The 12,275-nt window shown below is 35.4% G+C and overlaps 1 pseudogene; it reads left to right on the forward strand.

Moving 5' to 3' along the window:
- Positions 1–8,465: 8,465 nt before the first annotated feature.
- LOC127161122 (granzyme B(G,H)-like) lies at positions 8,466–9,989 on the forward strand (annotated as a pseudogene).
- The last annotated feature ends 2,286 nt before the right edge of the window (positions 9,990–12,275 follow it).

Genomic DNA, 12,275 nt, shown 5'->3' on the forward strand with positions numbered 1-12,275 from the left:
ACACTTGTGGTTGGAGCTCATCAGCCAAATGGCAGATATAGCTACAATGGCTGTGAACTTTTACCACATGGATGGTTGTCAGATGGCTTCAGGTTTTGCACTGCATACCATTTTCAGCCTGAAAACTTTCATCTGAAACTTCAGCAGAAACTTATCTAGAAAAAAAAAAAAAAATGTAATGTGCAATGAAAATTGCAAAGAGCTATGGAAGCATAGAAAATACTGTAGTGAACCTCCAATTTTTACTAAGAGGTTCAAACAGACATTTATGGAGGACAAAGAGGTGCATCAACGCCAAAGAGCTTGATAGAAAAACAGCTTACTTTATTAACAATGTTATTCAGAAAGAGAACTATATATAAATAACATTTAAATAAGTTCATCAAACATTAACCTGTACGCCTTTGCTAGGGCAAACAGTCTTAACCAGTTGACAACCAGCACTGCACTTCACTACACTCCAGTGATTAAACCTGCCCCACACTTGAGTGATAAATATGGAGTTATTTATGTGCCAAAATTAACAAACAAATACAGTGTTTTGCAAACAAACACAATCTGCTTTGGAAAGAAAAAATCGACTTTCAAACAAACAAAAAGTAATATGTACAAACACAAGTCAATTTAAGAGAAAATGCAGATGTATAACAAATATATGCATTGTGTGTTGCAAATATATATATATATATTTTTATGAGGAAAACTTGGCTTTCTCATACGTGTGCAGATTTTCTCACAAATGCGCCCAACCTATTTTCTCACAAATGCAATGGAGCAACTTCCTTTTCCAAAACAGCAGAAGGCGCTATCGGTCAATTTACTCTATTCTCCCGAGACCTCAAACAACGTGTTTATATGGTTTACCCTTATGTCCCAGAGGAATATGAGCGGGGAACAGGTGAGTTTCTGTCTTACTATATTTATAATTAACCATTTGATGTTTTCACAATGCTGAATCTACCACAATGTCAGTAAAATTCACAATATCTGCTTTAAAGTTGTTAACGCTACTGATCAGTTAATGGCTTGGCATGGCTAAACATTTAAGCTAGGCCTTTTTAACATTTATCCGTTCTCCGTACCTATGCTGGATCGCGGGATATAAAAAATATACTTTTATGTAATTTGTCCATATACGATTTTTTGTTGCTGCACAGAACATTAAGCAGATAACACTTTACAATAACAGTACATGAATGATCATGCATTAATACGTGAATTAGTAATTTCTTGACAATGAACTAATGATTAGTTAAGACATGTATTAATCAAGAACTAATGAACAACTAATGTAACTGTGACATGAGTCATATGAATTACTGCATGAATGCAGTACTGCAGCACCACCTTAATTACATGTTAGTTCCTGCATGTTAGTTAATAAGTATACTGTGCAGCTCTAGTGTTGTTATACCCCTAACATATATTAAAAAAATTTTTTAATATGTTTTCACTTTCACTTTCAATAAGTGCATACTCTGGCTGTTGATAAAAAGAAAGTGAAAACATATTAAAGATTATTTTTAATATATGTTAGGGGTATAACAATATAGTAAGACAGAAACTCACGCTCATATTCCTCTGGGACATAAGGGTAAACCATATAAACAGGTTGTTTGAGGTCTGGGGAGAATAGAGTAAATTGACCGATAGCGCCATCTGCTGTTTTGGAAAAGGAAGTCGCTCCATTGCATTTGTGAGAAAATCTGTCTGCACACGTGTGAGAAAGCCAAGTTTTCCTCATAAAAATATATATATATTTGCAACACACAATGCATACATTTGTTATACCTCTGCATTTTCTCTCAAATTGACCTGTGTTTGTGCATATTACTTTTTGTTTGTTTGAAAGTCGATTTTTTCTTTGCATAGCAGATTGTGTTTGTTTGCAAAACGCTGGATTTGTTTGTTTACTTTTGGCACATAAATAACTCCATACACTTTCATGATAATGTATAGAGTCAGTGACATTTCCGTTAACTGTCTCTGGACTCGGATGGACTCGGCATATTTTCCGAGCCCGAAAGGCTCGAGTCCGAGTCAAGTCCGAGTAAAAATGCAAATGCAAATGCAAAAAAAAATTCAGTTAAATAAAAGTTAAATAAATTTACATTTATATTACTTACATTACAATTAGTGTAGTATTTAGGGTTAAATAGAGAAAAGGGTTTTAAATCCCAATGCAAATTAGAGTCATCATTTTATGCCATGGTTTACCCACTGCCTGTATGGCTCTTTACTAAATATACATGTATCTAGAATATTGATGAGTTTTTCCTCCGAAATCTTGTTTCAATAAACATAATATACAATGATATACTGTCTAGAGATTTTAATATTTCAGAAATGGTATTTTAAACCAGATATGAAACTACAAACGGTTGGTTTTTGAAGATAACCATCATTAACCTTTACAGAATGCTACTGAAAATAAAGGCAAGAAAGTCATTTTTTGAAAAATAAATAAATAAATAAATAAATAATAATAATAATCTGTTTGGGGCAGTAAGAGATGCTTTTCTTTTAAAATATATCAATCTCCACAAAAATATTATGTAGCACAATGGTTTTCAAAATTAATAATCATAAGAAATGTTTCTTGAACAGCAAATCAGCATATTAGAATGATTTCCATCTGTGCATCACTGAAAAAAAAAAATGCTTTTAAAATATTTTAAAATACAAAACAGCTATTTTAAACAGTAATAGTATTTCACAATATGACTTGTTTACTGTATATTGCCTTGGTGAGCATAAAGGCTAAGGTTTTGAAAAATATCTATAGTATTTATAATATAAGATTTATACAGATATTTGCATTTCTAATACTTCACAGATGTAAGTGGTTTTATTTGAATACTGTCCATACATCTATATTGTACTTTTCAGCATAGTGCTCTCATGAACGCGCGTCCACAAGTGATGCAGTGGAGACGAAAATGTGGAATTAAGTTGATATTTTTTATTTCTTTGCGCAAATAAGTATTCATTAGCGCCATGTCCAATGACGCTTTTGAAGCAGTGAGGCTTTTACAACAAACTGCGTTGATGTTTCAAAGCTTTTGATACAGTTTTTCTACTCCGCCATCTGGTGGTCAATAAAAATTCTTACACAAATTGTGTCATTCAGGTGTTTTGTTCATTAGAGTGTCATACGGTTTATTTGTAAGTTTTATAAGCATATTTGTCATTAGCAAGGTGGCGCGTGTGTGCAGCGATAGAGTTTCCAAAATGTACTGTATTTTGCACAATACAATGACAAAGACTTTATGTTCTTCATTTTTTACCTACATCAAATTTGTCTTTTCACCTCCTAAATAGAATGTTTAATATGCCAATAAATTAGATCAATGTATAACTGCACCATTTCCTTATACACTAGAACTGTAAGGCTGTCACGTATATATGTAAGTTAAGTCAGGTACTGACTTGAGTCATGGTATTGAGGGTGGAAAGAACACTGATTCACTCCCCCCACCCTCAATCCCTGCCAGACCTGGGACTTGAACCCACAACCTTTCAGTTACAAGTCCGAGTCCCTAACCATTAGCCACGGGTGCCCCTTAAAAAAATAATTATGCAGTTGAGATTTCCACATTTATTTAACACTTAATGAGGTATGTGAAAAGGAAAATAGTTAAGAGGCATTTTAGCATGAAATGTGTTATGTTTGGATCTTTGTAGAAGTGATCATAACACTGAGGACCATTTGACTTGTTGCTTGACACAATGCTTTTATTGAAAGAATATCTGGGGCAAAATGTTAAAGGATTAGTTCACCCCAAAATGAAAATTCTGTCATTAATTACTCACCCTCATGTTGTTCCAATCCCATAAGACCTTTGTTCATCTTCGGAACACAATTTAAGATATTTTTTATGAAATCCGAGGGGTCTCTGACCCTCCCATAGACAGCAAGAGTACTACAAGTAGTCCATATGACATTAGTGGTTCAACTGTAATTTTACATATCTACGTGAATACTAGGGATGGGTAGATTGGCACCTATAGTGTACACACACATTCTGAGTTTTCAACACACACCCAGGGCGAGGCCATGCTGACCGCTGCGAATTCCCCACAACACCATGTATTTTTACAGCTTCTGACAGTTGTGGTTGGAGCTCATCAGCTAAATGGCAGATCTAGTTACAACGGCTGTGAACTTTTACCACATGGATGGTTGTCAGATAGCTTCAGGTTTTGCACTGCATGCCATTTTCAGCCTGAAAACTTTCATCTGAAACTTCAGCAGAAACTTATCTAGAAAAAAAATGTAATGTGCAATGAAAATTGCAAAGAGCTATGGAAGCATAGAAAATACTGTAGTGAACCTCCAATTTTTACTAAGAGGTTCAAACAGACATTTATGGAGGACAAAGAGGTGCATCAACGCCAAAGAGCTTGATAGAAAAACAGCTTACTTTATTAACAGTGTTATTCAGAAAGAGAACTATATATAAATAACATTTAAATAAGTTCATCAAATATTAACCTGTAGGCCTTTGCTAGGGCAAACAGTCTTAACCAGGTGACAACCAGCACTGCACTTCACTACACTCCAGTGATTAAACCTGCCCCACACTTTATGCTAAAAAAATGCTCGGTAGCTCATGTGATATGGCATTACACTTGAGTGATAAAGCGCTCTGCCTCTGTTACGAACCCATTGAATCTACGGTTCGACAAAACAGCCCAAATCCGCATATGGAAGTTTAAATAGCACGGCTGCATTAACATTTGCATTTTAGATCACTTTTGCATTTGTTAACACTATCGGGTAGGTTTAGGGTTGTGTTTGGGGTAGGGAATATTTCCAACACAATAGAGAATTAACCTTTAGCGGAGTTTGAATTATGAACAGTCGCTGTACGTACCTCAAGCAGCGTGATAAAAACGCAGCAATACGCGCCTGTACCAATGTAATAAAAATATGCCCCGGTCACTTATTGAACATGTTTTAGCGTGTTTATGTTTTTCTTAAAGTGGAAGCGTCAGGACAATACCCAATATAGATGTTTGTGTTTCTGTTAATTCTTAGTCACATGTAATACATTTAAACTTCTTCGTACATTATAAAATATTATATTTATTATCTTTGTTTTACTGTAATATTATGGATTTCAGTGTTTATATTTGTGTTTTCATATATGCTGCATCTTTATCTGTACAAGTACACACACACACACACAGAAAAAGTTACTCTAAAAAAGTAATACAGGGCAAAGTGAAATTCCATTTAAAAATCACAAATTCCAATAAGATTCTATGAATCAATAAAAAGTCAGGAGAAATTAAAATAATAAAAAAATCCTACAGGACAAAGTGAAATTCCAATAAAATAAATCAGATTGTCCAATAGGATTTTAAGAATCCAGTAAGATCCTAAAGGATAAACTAAAATTCCAACAGGATTTTTTGACAAGGGTCATCAAGTTTTTGAACAAGGGTCATCCACGTCTAAGGGAGAGACAGCAATTTTGACATGGCTCTCTCCTCTGACTGCCGATACCAGTCTCTCTCAATTTTTGTCCTTTGATTGAAAGTCATGAAAACACTATCATGGAGTTTTTCTTTTTTGTTATTTGAGCAAGTGGGAATGCAAAAGATACACATATGGTACTCTCCCATTCACTGCTCTCGGATATGATGACTTCTGCTACGAGAAACCCGGAAATGTGAGAAAGGTCCATTTGGAACTGCCACGAAAGGTGCAGTAAGGTACGTAATTACAATGTTGCAGCAATGTATATTGAGGCATGTATTTTCATGAGCAGTGCCGGCCTGTAGGTTTGTGGGGCCCTAGGCAAGATAATGAAAATAGGCCCCTCTAGTGTAAATAGAAATTTGACGAGTGAAGAGAAAACACATAAAATGACTATTTCCATTTTTAAGTGTGAATGTGTATTAATTGTAACACATTCAACAAATGTATGTAAACATATTTAAACTAATTATTTAAAAAAAAATAGGAGCACAAGCAAGCCTGAGTAAATAGATACACATGAAACACAAATAAATAACATATAAATGAAGTATAAACTATAAATAAAATAAACAACATAAACAAAATAAACATAGACTTACTAATATTCATAAATGATAAGAAATGCAGGCTATTCTGCTTGTTTTTAATTGATGATCACAAGAAAAAAAAAATGCATTAGACATTGGATCCAGGTCTAATTATTTAAAATGCTTGTAACATGCTAAATGTGCTCAATTTTTCCTTATACACAAAAATAAAGGTGCTTCACAATGCCATAGAAGAACCTTTTTTTTTTTTGTCTAAATGGCATAAAGAACCTTAAACATCTCAAGAACCTTTCTGTTTCACAAAAGATTCTTTGTGGCAAAAGAAGGTTCTTCAGATTATAAAAAGGTAAGAAACAGATGGTTCTTTAAAGAACCTTTGACAGAATGGTTCTTTGTGGAACCAAAAATGGTTCTTCTATGGCATCGCTGTGAAGAACCTTTTAAAGCACCTTTATTTTTAAGAGTGTATGACAAATCTGTCTGTGATCATGGGCATAATTTCATTTCAGATTTTGCCTCATTCTGTGATGTGAAACCACATCAGATCACAAAAAGGAAGTTATTTCAAACACTCGACTGATGTTATTAAATGAATTTGGAGCAAAAGCATGTCATTAAAATGTTCTCTTTAAACAGCAGGCATGCGTTCTACTGAGGTAAATGTGATCGCACAGACTGATTTTTTTCATACGTTCGACACATATGCTGCACTGCACAGCCCTGGTGCGTAGTCATATTGTGTGTGCGGCTGGAAGTTGCACTGCGCACACCGATCCGTGTATGACATTAAAGTACCTCAAGAGCGATTTAAAAGCATGCAGCGCTGTCTGTACTCTATTGCTCTTGCGGTACTTTGATTTTAAACACGGATCTTTCTGCGCAGCGCCGCTTCAAGTCGAACGCACCTAAAAATCCAACTGACAACTTCACGGCACGGGGCCCTTCCCTTAAGAAGGGGCCCTAGGCGACTGCCTGTATTGCCTGTTGGACGGGCCGGCACTGTTCATGAGCCTGGGTTGCGTAAAACCGAGGTCTTCAATCGGCTCCTGGGGACCCAATGTCCTGCAAATTTCCAACCTGCTTCAGCTCACCTGCGTGTATTTTCAAGAGATCCTGACAAGATTGTCTAGCTGGTTCAAGTGTGTTTGATAAGGGTTAAATTCTGTAGGATGGTGGGTCCCCAGGAGCAGGATTGAAGACCTTTGTGAAGCATGTTCAGTGCGCCCTCTAGCGGCGTTGACCGTAAAAAACGAAACAATAAACATGTACATGACGGTTGAGTTTCAGTTGAAATGAGGGTGATGAGGTGATGCTGAAAACAGCTCAAACACTAATATAGGATCACTTAATGTATTAGTTCACTTCCAGAATAAAAATTTCCTTAATTTACTCACCCCCAAGTTGTTTTTGAGGAATAACATTCACGGATTTTTCTCCATGGTGGACTTTAATGGTTCCCAACAGTTCCCAACAGTTCCCAAACTTGTTTAAAGTTTAAATGCAGCTTCAAAGGGCTCTACACTCTTAAAAATAAAGGTGCTTTAAAAGGTTCTTCACAGCGATGCCACAGAAAAAACATTTTTGGTTCCACAAAGAACCATTCAGACAAGGGTTCTTTAAAGAACCATCTCTTTCTTACCTTTTTATAATCTGAAGAACCTTCTTTCACCACAAAGAACCTTTTAAAAAACAGAAAGGTTCTTCAGATGTTAAAGGTTTTTTATTGAACCATTTAGCCAAAAAAAGGTTATTCTATGGCATCGTGAAGCACTATTTTAAAGAGTGTACACGATCCCAGCCGAGGAATAAGAGTCTTATCTAGTGAACCATCTGTCATTTTCTAAGAAAAATACAAATGTATATACTTTTAACCACAGATGCTGGTCTTGCACTAGCTCGACCTCACACAAGGTAATCACGCACATGTGACATTGGCGAAAGAACCAATCCAGTGTTTACAAAGTGAGCATGCAAATAAAGTCAAACACCCTTTACCAAATAAGATAAAACAGTGATGTTGGATGATTCTGAAGTTGGAGGAGAAAACAAGATTTTTTTCACCCTACCCTACCTTTTTTCATCTAAGCACAAAGACGAAGAACTAACCATGCTTTTTTTTTTTTTTTTTTTTTTTTTAAGAAAATGACAGATTGTTTTGCTAGATAAGACCCTATGTAAGAGGAAAACGTAGCTAGACTTACAAATAGCTTCTTTGTGCTCAAGGCTCTGTCTGCAAGTTAATGGCTTCACATTAATCAAATGGTACAAATCTTTGTGGTTTGAAAATTGAAGCCTTCGACTGAAGCCTTGTCAAGCCACAAGTATTATCAAATATTATCTGTGTAGTACTGTGTAGTGACTAGTTACTGTCTACTACTGCCACAAACTGAAAGCAACAAGTTACAGGAAACTCAGTTTCTCCACCCTCCTTAATATATTATTTATACCGAACACAGCAAGAGCTCATTGCTTCACTGATTGTCTTCATGATGACCATCATCTCTCTGCTCCTGCTGGCCTCTCTGCTGCCACACCTGACCTTCACTGGTGAGACTGATCAAACAAAATACTAATAACCAACCCAAATTTTATAGCACATACAAGACAATGAAGAGGAACTCACTAACTAACACTTAATAACTAACAATATCTCTCTCTTTCTCAGCTCGTGCGAATGTGGGTATAGTGAACGGCAAGGAAGCAAAACCCCACTCCAGACCTTACATGGTGTCTGTTCAAGTGAAGGAGCAGCATATCTGCGGTGGATTCCTCATCTCTGATAGATTTGTCATGACTGCTGCACATTGCCGAAAAAGTAAGACAAGTAGTAAATTAGCTAATTATATATTTTAGATAATATAAGGTAATACTTTATTTCGATAGTCCACTTTCTACTACTGTAAGTATCTTTGCAACTACCAGTCATTAGAGTATTAGTAGACTAACTAATATCAACTGCACTGTTAAATACATTGTATATTATAATTATTATAATATTATAATGATGAATACACAATAAAATATTCATCATGGCTACCAAATCAGAGCATTTCCGTAATATATTTATGAATTTAGCAGGCTGTTAAAAAAAGTTATTGCTAAATAAATCTTGTTTTTTTGCTCAAGGTTCTGACAGTTGTGCTAGGCGCACATAACCTACAAAATAAGAATGAGAATTCAGTCCGAATCAAAGTGGAGTCGTACCATCCCCATCCGCAATATACCAGTAAATCCTATCATAACGACATCTTGCTTTTAAAGGTAACAAGCTGCACTTATTTTAGCTGACTTTCGTAAACTTTCATGCAGAGTCACAGCCAATATATTATAGAACATAATTAAATCTTTGGTTTACAGTTGGAAAAAAATGCACAACTGAACAACAATATCAAGCTGATATCCATACCAGCGAAAGAAGGTGATATCGAAGCAGATTCTGTTTGCAGTATCGCAGGCTGGGGACTTTTAGAAACTAATGGCAAGCAAAGCAATCACCTCATGGAGACAAATGTGAAGGTCATGAATAACAAGGAGTGTGAAAGCAAATGGGGGAGGAAGAGTTTTCAGCTTCACTGATGATGTGTGTATATGGAGAAGGAGGAAGCTGTGATGTATGTAAAAACAACATTTGATTCACCAAATCTTAATGTGTGAACTAGTTATGAATTATGACAGCATGTGACTGAAGTGTTGATCTGTTTCTTGACAGGGGGATTCAGGAGGCCCTTTGGTTTGTGGAAACACTGCAGTTGGTGTCACTTCCTTTGGTGACCCTGAGATCTGTAATTCACCAGACCTACCTGAAGTTTATACTAAGATTTCAGCATATCTTCCATGGATAAAAAGCATAATTGGAAAAAACAGTTCTGCAATTCTTGCAGATGAAATGAAGTTTTTTTGAGTTGAGTTTTTCCTCCGAAATCTTGTTTCAATAAACATAATATACAATGATATACTGTCTAGAGATTTTAATTATTCAGAAATGGTATTTTAAACCAGATATGAAACTACAGACCGTCTTTTGAAAACAACCATCATTAACCTTTACAGAATGCTACTGAAAATAAAGGCAAGAAAGTCTTTATTTGAAAAATAAATAAATAAAAAATAAAGAAAAAATAATAATTTTAAAAAAGTAAGTTTTTTCTTTTTTTTTTTAAATGTATCCATCTCCACAAAAAAAATTAAGTACCACAATGGTTTTTAACATTAATAATAATAAGAAATGTTTCTTGAGCAGCAAATCAGCATATTAGAATGATTTCTGAAGGATCATGTGACTTCAGCTGTGCATCAAAGAAAAAAAAATGCTTTTAAAAATATTTTAAAATACAAAACAGCTATTTTAAACTAATATTTCACAATATGACTTGTTTACTGTATATTTGATCAAATACATAAGCCTTGGTGAGCATAAAACTTAAAAAATCTTATCAACCACAAACATCTGAACTGTAAATAAAGTCTTAATTCAAATTAAAAGAGTGTTTGTAGAAAATAATTACAAAACACATTTAAATGAACACTGCAGTGCAGGTGGGAAAGTTGCTATATTTTGCACGGCGCTAGGTTCATTCTGAGTATTTCTTACTGATAAGACATCTCTCGTCTATTCGAACTCATTTTACATGATAGTACATTCTGATAAAAAGTTCTGGTTTAAAAAAAAAAAAAAAAAAAATGGTTTCCTGTTAACATCAAGCGCCGCTCATGTTTACCACATATGTCAGTTTGGTATTCTGATTAGATTTTTTTGACAGATGTGTTGTTTTTAATGCAATCATAAAGGTATGCTAATTCTCTGCAGTTAATTTAAGAATACTCCTGCTTTGATTGCAAGTGAGAATATTTTATGTAAAAACATTAAATTTTCCCATTTACTGTTTTTGCTGTTTAAGAGTTGTGGTTCAAGCTTAGGAGCTCAACTGCAGTTCTAGTTGCATAACGGTTAGTGTCCAACCACATCCACCCTTGCCATTTCTCAAAGCAAACTATCTTTTGATGTCATCACAATGAATAGAAATGTATTCAGAATTAACTGAATAACTGTGTAGGCTTTTAGTTGCATGCACTTTTAAACAACTCTCAATTTTCATCTACATCTTCAGTATGAACTTGATCTTATCTTAATTGAGTTAGAAATACTAGACCAGATTAGTGGTAAATATGTACACATTAAGTTTTTCCTTACATTTAAATAGATGTTTCTAGTGAAAATAAGCCTTGCAGTCATTAAATGTTAATTTTGTTTGTCTACAGCTCACTTGATCATTAGATGTGACATTATGCTGCTCTGGAAGCTGGTTTGAGAAACAGTTACCAGAAGCTCAGTGTCTCCACCCCTCTTTTATTTATAAGTGTTTTGTCAGTGAGAGCTCACTGATTGTCTTCATGATGATCATCATCATCTCTTTGCTCCTGCTGGCCTCTCTGCTGCCACCCCTGACCTTCACTGGTGAGACTGACTGAACTACTAAATTAATTAATCTGGTTAATAATCTAATTAACAGCACTCTATCTCGCTCTCTCAGCTCATGTGAATGTGGGTATAGTGAATGGCTGGGAAGCAAAACCCCACTCCAGACCTTACATGGTGTCTGTTCAGAAGAACTGGCTACATACCTGTGGTGGATTCCTTGTTTCTGATGAGTTTGTCTTGACTGCCGCACATTGCCGAGAGAAGTAGTCTATTGTTTGGCTATGCCTATAACTGAATATTGGCATGTAGATGTGTTCAGGTCAGTGCTTTCATCAAACATATGAAGTTTGGTGCAGATTGAACATGGTATGCTTGAGTTAGTCTAAGACATGACATGACATCTTGCTGCCAACAGGTGGTGCTATGATTATAATGAAATATTGGCCTTTAGATGTCTTCAGGTCAGGACTCTTATCAAACATGTGAAGTTTGGGGCAGATCGGACATTGCATGTTTAAGTTAGTGTAAAACAAGTAATTTCCTTTTGCCAGCTGGTGGCGCTATGATTATAATGGAATTTTGGCATTTAAATGTGTTTAGGCCAGGACTCTTATCAAACATGTAAAGTTTGGGGCAGATCGGACATTGTATGGCTGAGTTACAATAACTTCTATTCCCATGGCGAGACATCGAACTTTGTCTGGCCGCCACAGACACGCCCTTCAACGAAAACTCAAGATCTTCACAATTTAACATGGCAAAGGTCTTTAGATTAGACTGACCGAATATAATGTTGATTTCATGAAATCTCTAGGAGGGG

Source organism: Labeo rohita, unplaced genomic scaffold, assembly GCF_022985175.1.
Source record: "Labeo rohita strain BAU-BD-2019 unplaced genomic scaffold, IGBB_LRoh.1.0 scaffold_553, whole genome shotgun sequence".
In the NCBI taxonomy this organism is placed as follows: domain Eukaryota; kingdom Metazoa; phylum Chordata; class Actinopteri; order Cypriniformes; family Cyprinidae; genus Labeo; species Labeo rohita.